This window comes from Cupressus sempervirens, chromosome 5, assembly GCF_028749045.1.
Source record: "Cupressus sempervirens isolate cs-2001-9-10 chromosome 5, ASM2874904v1, whole genome shotgun sequence".
Taxonomy (NCBI): domain Eukaryota; kingdom Viridiplantae; phylum Streptophyta; class Pinopsida; order Cupressales; family Cupressaceae; genus Cupressus; species Cupressus sempervirens.
In genome coordinates this window covers 205,765,615-205,780,545 of record NC_143122.1, presented here as the reverse complement: position 1 = coordinate 205,780,545, position 14,931 = coordinate 205,765,615, and the positions used below count along the sequence as shown (strand labels likewise).

Below are 14,931 nucleotides of genomic sequence, written 5' to 3'. Positions count from 1 at the left end.
TAGAACTCTGCTTCCAATAAGTCTCCTCCCTTATCATCATTTTCTTCCACACTTTTTTGTATTTATCCTCCTCCTTGATAATGTTATCCATGGGTATGCCTTCCTCCATAGCTTCCTAGAGCTCAACTAACTTCCCTTCCACCACAACCTTAGCCTTGAAGATATTGCCAAAATATTTTTTCTTCCAAGGCTGCACATTTTGTCATACATTCTCCAGCTTAATAGAGAGTCTATACATTATTTCCCTTCAATTCTAATCCCCCACCACTCAGCCACCCTAGTGTTGAAGTCAGGATAGGATTGCCACATTATTTCATATCTAAAAGGTCTTGGGCCCCCCATGGAATATTCCTTCTAGTTAAAAAGGATAGGGGCGTGGTCCAAGACCATCCTGGGTAGTCCTGTAAGGGAGGAGGAAGTTAATCCTTCCCATCTAGCCTGGACCAAAAGTCTATCCAAGTTGACTTGAATAAGGTCAACACCCTTCCTATTATTCGACTATGTGAACTTCACTCCTTGCATCTCCATATCCATTAAATCATTATTATTTATAAAATTAGCTAGATCTTTCATACTATCATTAAAATCTATCATACCTCCTATTTTCTTTGAAGGGTACAGAGGGGAGTTAAAATCTCCCATGCAAAAGGTGTTCTTATTTTGAGAGAGAAAAATAGACAGCTCCTCCCATTAGTTTTGCCTTACATTTCTGGTATTATGAGCATACACGTTAACAATATTCCAAATCTTATCTCCCATCTTATGTTTAGTTATAAGATAGAATTTAGAACTATAAATTAAACTTCCATTACTAGCATTTGGGTTCTAGAATGTAGCCACTCCTCCTGACACATGTTCCACTTAACTGTAACAAAAATTTTCTCGTGGCCAAACATAACTTGCAATATTCTTCAAACTAATCATAGTCATTTTAACCTCCTGAATGAGCAAGATATTTTTTTTCTAGTTTGCTAGTTGCTATTTGAGGGAAAACTACTTATGAGGGTTGTTTACTCCCTCATGTTCTATGATAGAATAATTATTTTCTACCTTTTGACAAAGATTCCAAAAATGCCTTCCTGCCACTTGCCACCTCCCTTGCCATCTTCTTTCCTCTCTTACTTTGCTTTCCTGACTTCCCTACATCCAACAACAATTCCACTACCATCTTCTTTGAGTTTACCAGTTCCCTTCCATATCATCTTGTTGGGCTAGAGAATCCATAATCTTGTTTGATTGTTCATCCTCATTCTAGCAAAGGACCCTACTGACTTCCCCCTTCTTTGAGTTGTTCTCCTCGCTATCCACCAAAGCCTTATCTATGTCTCCTCTAGAAACCTCCTCAATCACTAGGTTCCTTGAAGGGGTACTAAGGAGCTCCTCAATTCCTTGCAAAAAGGGAAAATAAATTTCTCTTTCCTCCAAACCTCCCAACTCTCCTTCTTGTGTGCAAAGTGTCTCCGGGTCCCGAACCGAACCAAACTTCCCCTCCAACTATTCCATCCTAACCCTCCCCCTCATGGCTTGAGTGTTATCTTCTTGCTCCTTCCTAGTAAGGGAAGTCAACCCCTTCTCCATTTCTACTTGACAGACCTTCACTTCTAGCTCCTTCCTAGGAGGGGGAGTCACCACCTTGCCATTAGGATCAAGAGAGCTAGCACCCACCACCCCTAAATCCTGAGGAGGAGCCCCTCGTTCTATTTCACCCTCAATATTCTCCTCAACCATCCTATCTAGCTTAGTATAATCTACAATTAAATGCCCAAATGATGAGCATTTATAGCAAAAAAACCTTGCATTCTAAAAAATGATGGGTTGAATCTTCTTAGCCCACTTTGAGCTTAGTGTAATAGATGCAAGTAAGGAAGTTCCCACCACCACGTTTACATTAAACCTCGCAAAAACTAGCCGAGACCTCTACAAAGTTACCATATCCATAGTTATAAAGTGCCCAATGGAATCTCCAATGGATTTCAGGATCCTCTCATCCCAAAACTCAAGTGGAATGCCCGATAACCTGATCCAAACTAGTGCCATCTTATTTAGCTCTTTCACATGGTCCAACACCAAATGCCACTTCACCACCACTAGGTCTTGCTTTCCATATGACCAAGAGCCAACCATCACCATTGTCATATCTTTTGTTACTTTAAATTTAAATCTAAATAGGCCTCCTAACATAGCCAAAACCATCACACTCCCCTTCAACTTCATATCTGGCTAACCCACTTCTTGACCATCTCTATCGATGGGTAGAAGGAAAAAAATCTACCTATGAGGAAAAGCTTCAAATTAGCTGACACACTATCAACCAAGCTATCTGGTACCACTATTTCCACCCCAACCTCACCACTGATAACTCTAGGAGCTTCTAATAGGGGTTTTTTTGTTATGTCTCCAATAACAACTTCCTTCCAACCTAGAGACCTTGTATGACTCGCTTGAATCTCTTGGCCCACAAATAGAGCACTTGTGTGGCTCATTGGAATCTTCTGGCCCACAAACAGAGTTGTTGACTCCACCAACATCCCCCCAATAGGATGAACAGTGTTTCCATTCCCCTAGGTAACCTCGGTTGTAGTTAGAACAAGATGCAAGTTAGGGCAGGGATCTGAGACTAGGCTCGGCCCCTCGAGAGCATCCACACTCATCCAAATTCAAAATATCAATCGAGCAGGAAAAGAAAAAGTTGCAGAACACATTTTTGTAAAGGGTATTTGTTACAAAATTGTTATAAAATTGTGACTTTTAGTGAGCAATGCCTACAAATCTAGTAAATGATCAAGAAAATTGAGATAAAAGGGACAGGAAGATAGCAACACTAGTCAAGCTTATACTTTAGATGATGTTTTTCCAAAAGCTCTTAATGAGAGAACTAGAGAACTAGTATGGGAAATCTTGAAGAAGATAAATAATTCTACAAAATTTGGTGATTCTAGAATAAATGAATTTTGTGTTGCACTTAAAGAAACTAATACTTTCAAAGAGGAATGGGATTATTGATTCTGGGCACTACAAAATAGGTCTCATCATGAGAGACAATTTGAATCTGATGAAGGGTGCTCAACTTAATACCACAAAAATATAAGAAAAACAAAGAAATACAAATAATTAGCAAGCACAAAATATGGGCTTCTTATTATCTCTGCAAATGCATAATTCAAGAATTTTTAATTACAATACACAAACTCACATGTGCACCTTCCATACAATAATTTACAACACATAGTTGCAAACTATCACCTAGAGTTGTCCTAGACAATGTATAATATTCCTTAAATAGACATTTTTAAACCACCTAAGAAGTTTCTAGACATCAAACCCTAACCCTTGAGACCGACTAACTCTAAAATTACATATAGAGTGGCCCTGATAAACCTTTGACACTTATTTTGGAAATTTTGGTGAGCCCAAATTCAAAAGGCACTAACTTTCATACTGTTGGTCTAATTTTCTCTTATTACCCCTTTTTAGAATCTGTAACTTCTAATCTATAGGGTCTGACTCAAACAATCTCTAGTTGGCCCCATTTTAGAGTCCATCTAAGGCCTCTAAAGTCTTCAACGATGAGCCTAAATTTTTTATACCAAAATTATACACCAAAAATCCATAATAAATCCACGAATACTCATGATATGACATTAAACCTCAACTGGCAAGCTGATATATTCAAGATGAATATCCACCTAAAAAATTAGGAAATATTGAGCTTGTAAAACTAACTTAGTAAGTAGAAAGTCTTCAAAAATAATAGGTCTACAACCCTTATTCACGAAACAAAAATGAAAATATTTTTTAGTGATGGAAGATTTTTGTTAAACCTAAGAAACTCCTACATAAGATGTGTGAGGTAATTTGAGAAGTGACCTCATCATGTCTCACATGTTCAGATGGTAAACCTCCTCCATTGCTAGCCATAACAAATATTCTATAGGCATCCCTTTCCATTTGACTAGGTACTCTTCACAAGTTATGTTCCTTATATATAATTTTACCAACATGACTATCTAGTATCTCCTTAATCTCCATTGTCATTGAACTAGCTGTTGGAATACTCCACTGTACTTCTGCAACTTCATCTCCATCATCTCTTTCATAAGACTATCAAATCTAAAATGTTAAATATAGGTCAAATATTTAATTCAGCAAGTAACTCCATTTAATAGGCATTTCTAAAACCATGCCTTTTCACTCTGTTGCATAGTCCAAACTTCTTCATTTTCATCTTATTATATGTACCTACTAAAAAATGCTCATTTCTCAAATGAACCATGACTTCATCTCCAATTTGAAATTCCTTATATATTCATTTCACATCTTCCTTAACCTTCAACTACATATTCATCTTAGTAATTTTCTTCTTCACCTCCTCATGAATATTCTTCAAATGTTCAACAAACCTTTCACTTCAACACTACTTATTTATCCTTTATCCAGTTACCTCAATTCAAAAACATTTATGGGTTTGGTCCCATATACAATATGGAATGATGATTTACCAATACTCCTATTGACAAAATTATTATATGCAAATTCTACCTATGGTAAAATCAGATCCTAGCCTTTTGTCTTATTGCCAACCAAGCATCTCATCAAATTTTTTAAACTCCTATTCATTGCATGTATTTGTCCATGAGTCTGTGGGTGATGTGATTAACTAAACTTTAAGTTTGTCTTCAATTTCTTCCACAATGTTCAAGTAAAAGTACAAAGTTGTGTCATCTTTCAGGTTGACTTATCAAAATGATTGAATTTGAGTATTTTTGTCTTTAAAAAAATGTTGTTTAAACATATGATCTTCATAATTATAGATAATTTATATATGTTCTCACACTTTTTCAATTGAAAATATCTATTAAATGCACATTTTATACTAGTTTGTATCCAAATACTAAAGAAATAAAATAATTTCAGAAAACTATCATTTCAATAAATCTTACTCTTTTTAATGATATTTTTTTAATAACATAAAAACCATCATTTTAAAGAGCTCAAAGTTAAGAATATTCGTATATAGAGTTTATAGTGTTTTACTTAGATATAGTATACTATAATTAAAAAATACTACAAGTATGCATTTTAATACTTGAGAAGTTGTTTATTTTGAGAGAAAAAAAATGGAAATCTTATAAAGAAAATTTAAAAGCATATGCATTCTAGAGGAGAGAGTCCTTTTCCAAAATGCATAGTTTTTCTTTTATTTAGAATAGATTTATTTTGAAAAATGTGTTAAGATGTGAAAACTATTGATTTCAGGTGAGTTGAAATTTGAATTGTTATGAAAGTAAAAATATAGGTTAAAAGCCTATTTTTATTTTGATTGATCTAGCTATATATGTCATGTCTATAACATAACCTATGATCAAAAGGGGAAATGTTTATTTCCATATAGTTCTATGGTGGGAACTAGACCCCTCATTTTCAGCATTTTACAACAACTAAAAAATACCATTTAAAATTAGGAAAATGTATTGATTCTTGCTCCAAGTAATCATTAAAAATAATAATCCTAAACTTCATCCATTTGCACACATTTTATTAGTTTGTGTCATTTCAAAATTCTAAATAATAATACCAATTTTGTGTCATTTAAGTGGAATAGTTATACTTTTGATAGCATTTTCCTTTATAAAAATATGAAAAATGTTTGTGCTTTTAGTTGTGTGCCAAAAATATCCAACAAGCTTGCTATCTTTATCTGAAACTGTACTATTTGGAAGACCATGCAGTCTCACCACTTATTTTAAAAACAACCGTGCCATGTGAACAAGATCACTATTCTTCTTATAGGGAATGAACCATGTTTTTTTGAAAATCTGTCAACAACCAAAAATATAGAATCATGTCGTCAATGTGTGCTTAGTAAATCAAGAACAAAATTTATCTTGACATCCTCCCATAGGTTCTCTAGTATAGGTAATTGCTGATACAACCCAATATTCAGTTTCACACCTTTTTCCATATGACATAATTTACAACTCTGTACAAACTTCTTTACATATTGCTATAACTATGGCTAGTAATGATTCTCCACAACCAAAGAAATGTTCTTATCTTTACCAAAGTTTCCATCCAATCCTTCGCTATGCTTCTCCTTGACGAGATTCTTCCTCATAAAACTTGTGAGAATGAACAATCTATTTCCTTTAAATAGCATACCATCTTCGATTATGAAATCCAACCATTTTTTCTTATCAAGTGTAATAGATTTTGTATAAGCCTTCTAGGCTTAACCAAAATTAGGATCATGTGGATAATTTTTTTTGAGTTCTTTGAACACAACCACCTAAATCTGGATCTCTGTTAGCAAAAGTTGTCTTCTACTAAGAGAATCTGCAACTTTGTTAAAGACTTCTCACTCATATGTTTCAAAATAAATGTATAACTCTACATTAACTCAATCCACTTCAAATGTCTTTGGTTCAATTTTCCTTGACTATTCAAATATTGCAAATCTTGATGATCAGTATAAAAAAACAAACTCCTTAGGAAGAAGATAGTGTCTCCACTTCTTCAATGCTATAACTATAGCATAAAATTCCTGACCATGAACAAAATATTTTCTTTTGGCATTATTCAACTTCTCAATGAGACAAGCAACAGGTCTACTTTCTTTGCTCAAAATAACTCTTACTTCAGTATCACTAGCATAACAACTAACTTGAAACACCTTGTTAAAATTTGGAATTGCTAAAACAAGCTACTCTATAACTTTTAGTTTCAACATATTAAAACTCTTATCTACTCCTACATTCCACTTATATTATTTCCTATCCCTTCTCATTGTTTTAGTCAATAGTCCAAAAATGTTGCTAAAACATCCGATAATTTTTTTGTAAAACTTTGCTAGTCCTTGGAAATATCTTACCTCAGTTGCACTCCTTGGAATAGGCCATTTGAGGATACTACAAATACTACAAATTCCAAGTACACCAACTCTTTCACAAAACTACACTTATTTAGGTTTGTCAACAATTTTTCTTCCAACACCATACAAATGTGCATCAAACACTCCTCTAATGTCTTACTAAAGATCAATATATCATCTAGGTAAAAAATGACAAACTTACTTAGAGACTCCTTCAATACCTCATTCATGAGCCTTATGAAAGGGCTAAGTGTATTGGTTAGCCAAAAGGAATGACTAACCACTGATACAATCCTTCCCTTGTCTTGAAAGAAATCTTCTACATGTTTCCTTCTCTAACGTGAATCTGATGGTACCCACTCTTCAGATATATCTTTGTAAAATATACATCTCCACTCAAATAGTCCATAATACCATCCATCCTAGGTAATGAAAATTTGTACTTCATTTTGATTTAGTTGATAGCCCATGAATATGTGTACATACAAGTCATTCTCCATTATTTTTAACTACTAATACTGCTACCTACAACACATGGACTGAGAATCTCCTAAATCAACCCTTTTGCAACAACTTGTGAACTTATCTATTCAACTCTTCACTTTCTACTATTGTCATTCTATGTGTTGCCTTGTTTGAAAAAGTAGCTCATGAAATCAAATCCATTTGTTGACTAATCTTCCTCACTAGGGATAATCCATCAGGTACATTATCTAACACAATATCCAAAAACTCTCTCGATAAATCTACAACTTCTTTAGGTACCTCCTCTACTTCTTCCTTACCATCTTTTGGGATTATAGGAAAACACATGTGCTCACACCTCGTACCTTTGAGAAACTCCTTCCCATCAACAAAATATATTTTGGCAGCACTACATACATTTTCTTCTTTCGCCTTCAATGGCTCCAACTTATGTTTCATGCCATCTTTCCTTAAAGTGCAGGAACTTGCTCATCCATCATGTGCAACATTCTTGTCAAGTTGTCATCGCCCACCCAAAAACATGTGACATATTTCTATAGGTATGATATCACAAAGCACTTCATTCTAGTAAATTCCAATCTTGAACTTCACTTGGCACTACTTGTTGACTATGATCTTGTGGTCATCCTACACCCAAACAGTAAAATATGGGTGTGGGTGTTTTTTCCTATTGAGATTTAACTTCATGACCATCTATTGTTTCACCAAATTTTCAGTACTTCCTCTATCAATGATCACATCAACACACTTATCCTCACATTTGCACCTTGTGCAAAACAAACTCCTCCTTTGATTAGGTTCATTCTCCCCACTTAGCAAGACTCTCCTATTAACTAGGACTTATCCTCTTTCAATATATTTAGAATGGGGAGATTTGGAATCTTTATCAACAAATCTGGTCTGGCCTTTGGTTCTCTAATCTATCCTTCCTTGGTGCTTAGAACATTCAAATGCTCTATGCCCTTCTTCTCTACAATGAAAATGTTTTCCATGAACCCTCATCCTCTAGCTCCTTGCCCTCTTCCTCTTCCTCTCTAATCTCTGTTGTTCTGATCATGGAAATGATTTGAATTTTTTTCCCCTATGGTTCTAAATACTCCTCCTTGCCTTAACCTTGTTCTTTTGATTATCATTTTGAACTCCATAAGACCATCTGCCAGAGCTTCCATTGCGACCTCTTATACTATTCTTGCTATCAAAATTTTTACTCAACTTCTCCTCAACTCTTAGGGAAAAATGGTATGCCTCCTCAATACTAGTCATTTGAACTAGACTCGACTCCTCATGAATCATTGGCGCTAACCCATTAAGATAACACACAACTTTTTCCTTGTTAGCTTCTACATTGCTTATTTTGGTGAGAACTTGGTAGAGCTCTTTTATATACTCTTGCATAGATCTTCTCACCTACTTAAACCCTTGCATTTTATTCAATAGATCAAGCTCTTAATCCATAAGAATTACTTGTTCCTTCATTTGAGTGATCATTTGATCCCATCTAGTGATTTTTTCACTCCCTCTTCTATTTTTCTCCAATTTGATCTTCTACTGCCAGATCTTCACATGATCCTTCAATTTGGCCTTTCCAAACTTGACCCTATATGGATCTTCAATATCTTCATATTCAAAGCACTCTTCTAATTAGGGCAATCTTTAAGAAACCCCCTCTAGAAAAATATATGAAATATTGGTGAATCTTTCATTATTTTGAAAAATAAAATTCTTTCTGTTACTGAATCTCTCTATGTTTTTACTTCAAATATTATTTATATTGGCGATTATTTTGGAATCATAATTTTTGTGTAGAAAATATTGGTGAATCTTTATAATTATAGGAAGTTCATTGATTACCATGGAATATTACAACTCAAAATTGAATATTTTTTACCTCATGGAATATTACGAGGATTAGTACATTATATTTTCAATCAATAGTGAAAACTAAATATTCATGATATATCCCAAAAGTAACTAATAATTAACAATAATTATAGGTGAATTAATTTTGATTTCTCCAATCATATATAATATTTTGGAGAAACAAATCTAATCATGCATCGAATATTGTGGCGAATCTTTCAATTTATTTTTTTATAATAAAATAAATTATTGAGCGATTTTAAATATTTTATAACTAAATTTTATAAAAATATGGAAATTTAGGTTGAAAACATTAAATCTTAAATTATTATCCAAATTACTAGCCAAAAATTTCTAAAATTAGTCGATTCGTGAATATTAGCCACTAAAAAATATATTACTTCCAATTCCTTAATCCAATCAATCAATTCCTCTAGGTTAAGATTTTCGAAAAATGTGTGAACATAAAACTTAGATCTTTTTCCAATCTTGAAATTGGGCTTAAAAGGTTTTTCTTCCTTTGAGTTAAGAACTTCATCTACTACTGCTTGATCAAGGTTTCCTTCTTCTCTTTCATCCTCAATTTCATTATCTCCTCTAGCAAGACTCTTTCCTCTGTAAATTTATTCTTGCAATTCTTGCATTTTCCTCTAGAGGGTTCTAAAAGCCTCAAGTCTAACACCTACTACTCTTCCACCACACTCTCTTCATGGAGGTATTTTTTGTGCGTCCACTAAAACCCTAGAGAAAACTACCTTACAATCAATGATCTCTCTACATGCTTTGCCCAAACCACAATCTTGGTGTAACTACCTCACATTGATGATCTATTTATACACTCAAGAATTCCTTCCTTGATAACACTTGATGAAGGGTGGTCCCCTTAATAGCACAAACACAAAATAGAAATAATGAAATAATAACAATTGGCAAGAAAAAAATATGGGTTCCTTATTATCAGAATAAATGCAAAATTATAGACTTTTGAATTATGATATGAAAACTCACGTGGGTTCTTTCCTTACAATACTTTGCAACATAGAGATGAAAACTATCACCTAAAGTTATCCTAGACAATGTAGACGCATTTCTTAAATAGGCATTTTTACACCACCTAGGAAGTTTCTATACATCAAACCCTAACCCTTGAGACTGACTAACTCTAAAATTACTTATAAAATCATCCCAATACACCTTTGACACTCATTTTGGATATTTTGGCTGGCCCAAGTTTGAAAGGTGATGGATTTTGAATTGTTGCTCAAATTTTCTATTATAACCCCTTTTTAAAATCCCCAACTTCTAATCTATAAGGCCCAACTAATGGAAGTTGTAGTCAACTCCATTTGGGAGCCTATCTGAGGCCTCTAAGGTCTTCAATGATGAGCCTTAAGTTTTTATACAAAAATTACACACCAAAAATTTGTAATAAATCTAAAAATACTCATGATATGATACTGAGCCTCAACACATTGGATGATATTGTTGGAAATATAAGGTAGGGTAGGTTACTACGAGGGGAGGGATGAATAAGGAACCAATAAAGCTTTTAACTTAATTCACCAATTAACCCTTCATATATTATTTAGATTTGATTGTATGCATGAAAAAATGAAAGCAATAAAACATTCATAACATTTTGACACAAGATATGGTGAGGGTATGTGTAGGATCATGGTGTGCCAAAAAGTGGCGATCTAAAAAATATGTAGTTCTGAAATGCCTCAAAGAATTTCAAAATCTATTCCCACTTTTTTCCCACCCATCGTGATACTAAATGAAAAAATTAATACCTTTATAATTCCTACTATATCTTTCAATACCAACCTTATATGGTCATCTTTAAAACATCCCGAAAATGTGTTTTTGGCATGTTCTTATGTGTTTTTTACTTCAAGCATGTAGCTGATGACTTTTTTTAAACCAAAATTTGATGTAATGAAAAGGGTTTCTTAAGAATGTTCTTAGCTTTTCATAAATGTAAGTTTTGTCAAATTACGAGTTCAGTAAGTAATTATTACTTATTTTCTAATGGAGTTAGCTACAAAGTGTTGATTGACATATTGGTTGAAAAATAGCTATAACTTTCAAACCATATAAGATTTGTGAAATCCAAAAGATGCGTCACATTCTATGCTTTGACTAGTATAAAAAAAAAAAAAAAAACTTAATTTTGATTTTTTTTGAACTAGTTAAGGTGGTCAGACATGGGAGTTTTTTAATTCTGAAAATAGTATAGTAGAAAATTCATAATTAATTATTTATTTGGAAAAAAAATTGCCAAAAATATGCGTCACATCCAGGCATGAGTCTACTTTTTATATCTAAAATTATATTTAAAAATATTATCATTTGATTATGATTAAGGTGGTCAAACATACACCTACTTTTTATTTTTGCCCTGAAATTTTTGTAGTACTGCATTAAAATCCAAACTTTTGACCAATCAAATAATTTTTTCTCCAGATAAGGCGTTGTAGTTTAGAAGCTAGATTAAATTTTCTATAGATTATTTTCTTAAAACTATTTGATATAAAGTCCAGAACCACTTTAAAATTATGTGTCAAGTTGACATAACCTTGATTTGCTAGTTTTTCACTGCCACTTAAGGCCATAGTTTGGTACACAATGATCCTGCACATACTCGTGACCCAAAAGTCTTCCAAGTAGAAAGTAAAATTGGAGTGGGAATGATACCCACAGGATTTAGTACTGCAGTATAAAATTGGTCTACTAAGGCTTACAATTGATCACTTCTGGTGATCTTCCCTGTTAGGAGCAATAAGGACTATTAGTCCACCTTGTGAAAGAATTTACAAACATAAAAAAAAGTATGGACTACGTTAAGAGATTTGGAAAAAAGACTATTAAGTCTACCCTATTAAAGGATTTGATTGATACACCTATTAGGATGAATTAAATTGGCTGATCTCTAATCTACAGCTTAGTTTGTTGGTTGAGAATCATTGAATTACAATGATCACGTTGCTGTGATAGATAAATCTTTTTTCTACCATATACTTCTTGTAGCCATTAATTTTCTCTCATCTACTTCTTACTACTTCTAGTATCATGTTGGATGTGATACTATACATTACCTATATATCAATCCAATCAATTACTTACTGGAGTCAGCTACAATAACAAATTAACTATAATTCACAAAGTCTACCCAATTGTTGTAACTTGGGCTCTGAGGACAAACTTGGTGATGTTTTGATACTCAAAAAATACTATCAACACTCGGCACACTCAGGCACTCAATTGACATTGAGGCTCAGTCCATACTAATCACTTCAAGAAGTAAGAACTTGGTCATCATTGTGTGACTCGATGAATACTGAAAATCTTAGTGGATACTTAATCAATCAGTTGACATTGCATAACTTGGTCAACACAATATTCTTATCATTAACACTACAAGCTCAATAGACACTATAGAACTTGGTTAACACGAAAAAACTTAGTTAACACTACAGAACTTAGTGAACTCTACGATCTTCTTCGCTTCTACTAGATAGCTCAGTAGCCATTACTATGCTTGGTTTACACTATGCATTGCCTCTGATGCTTGGTAAACACTGTAGAACTTGGAAAATAATGTAAACTATCTCAAGATCTTGGTAGACACTGTGAATTTCGGTATGAACTGCATTCTAGCTACTTAGCTTGAGAGCAAATGAAACACTTGGTTAACATTACCAGATGAATGATAAGCTCGGTAGCAATTGTAGAGCTCGGTAGCAATGTAACCAACTGACTAAGTTTTAAGTCACCAATAGACAAATGGACCTTAATGTCAATAGATATATCCAAGATGAACATCCACCTCTAAAATTAGGACATTCTGAACTCGTACATGACTGGCTTACTAAGTATAAAGCCTTCAAAATCAATAACCTTGCAGCCCTTGTTCAAGAAGCAAAAATGAAATATTTTTGGGTGATGCAAGATTTATCTTACACCTAGGACACTCCTACATCAAAATCAATATGTGAAATAATACAGAGAACATATATTTGGTAGGTAATAGTGCTTTAGAATTTAAGGGACTGGTAATGTCAAGGTTGATAATGGTTTGTTTAAAAATGTGAAGTTAGTCCCTAAATTAATAACAAATCTATTATTAATATCTCAAATTTCAAGTCAGAGATATAAAGTAGAATTCTACAATGATAAGTGCTTAATCAAAGATGTCAATGATAATTATAGCTCTTACTACAATTTGTAAAATGGAGAATGGACTATACAAGTTTCAATAATTTGCTTCTAAATGTGGAGATAAAAACATGTTTGTTATTTCCCAATATGATGATATGAGAAGGTTATGGCGTGCGCATTTGGGATATGTCAATAATCAAAGTCTCAAACTAATGGAGAGATTACAAATGATGCATGGGCTTCCAAAGATATCATCAAGTCCAAAGGTATGTGAGGGATGTGCAATGAGAAAATAACATGTGGAAAGTTTCTTGGAAGGTAAATCATGGAGAGAAAAAAATTCTCTACATTTAGTTTATAATGATGAAATGGGTCCTTTAAAAACATTTTAGTTTTTAGTGATGAAATGTAGAGAATTTTAGTTGCTCCTTTGTAGACTTTTTCAAATTCTCCACTAATTCTAAATTACACTTCTCTAATTTTCTCAATTCATCATTCAAAATATCTAAATTCACAAATTAGAATTTCATTTTCTTTCTTAACACTTTTTTCTCATATTTTCCATTGAAACAAATAATTATTTTAATGCAAATAAGCTGCCTCTATTGGATGGCTCTAATAATATATTGTTGGTCTCATTTTGGTTTTGACAATTGAGTGTTAACACACTTAACCACTTTTTATATAAGAGCTGAGTACACTATATGTCGAGCATTATATAGGTGCCAAGTGATATATAGGTGCCGAGTCATAGTTGATGCTGAGCAAGTTAGAACACTCCATATGCCAAGTGAGCCAGATTCATACATGTGCCAAGCAAGATAGAATGTAATAGGTGCCGAGCAAAGTAGGATAGTATATGTTCAGAGCACCAGTAATCCAGTATGTGCTGAGTAACACAAAATCAACATATGAGTTTGTGCCCTCACAAACTCAAATGTAAACCATTTTTTGAGCCGACATAAAAGGATTTTGAAGGATAATAAGGATAAGAATGAATCTTTTATATTTCCTATGTAATCAACATGCAACCAATAAGAAAAATGGAGAAGGCATGCAACCAATGAGAAAAATGCAAGGAATGAGCAGAAATTCAAGATTCAATATGGATCGTAGATCCACACCTAACCATAAGTCTACGAAGTCTTTATAAGAAGGCTTAGACCCCATGACTTTATGTTGCTGAAGAGAAGTCAAGGAAGTTTCTAAGTAGACAAGCAAAATTGCAGAACATGGAAAACAATAGAGGTATCACAGACTTAGTTAATTGAGTAGCAATTGCACATCCAGTTAATCAAAAAAGTACAAGGGATATGAATAGATATCAGATAAAGCAAGTATCACATCAGAATGAGCAGATCAAGTGCCTGAAATCAGCAATTGAAGATTGTAAGCAATCAGGTCAAAGATTTCTAATACTCTCTAGCACTTGTATTAGATAGAGAAAACCCTATGATGATAGGTTAGCTTAACAACACTTCTGTAGATCCTTTGAAGAGGTGACTAAATCCTTTAACAAGGTGACACTTCATGTAAAGTGTTTGTAAATCCTTTAA

General features: G+C 33.5%; 1 pseudogene; it reads right to left on the bottom strand.

Moving 5' to 3' along the window:
- LOC149555134 (protein ACCELERATED CELL DEATH 6-like) overlaps window positions 1–14,931 on the bottom strand; it is a 160,888-nt pseudogene that overhangs the window by 25,624 nt on the left and 120,333 nt on the right.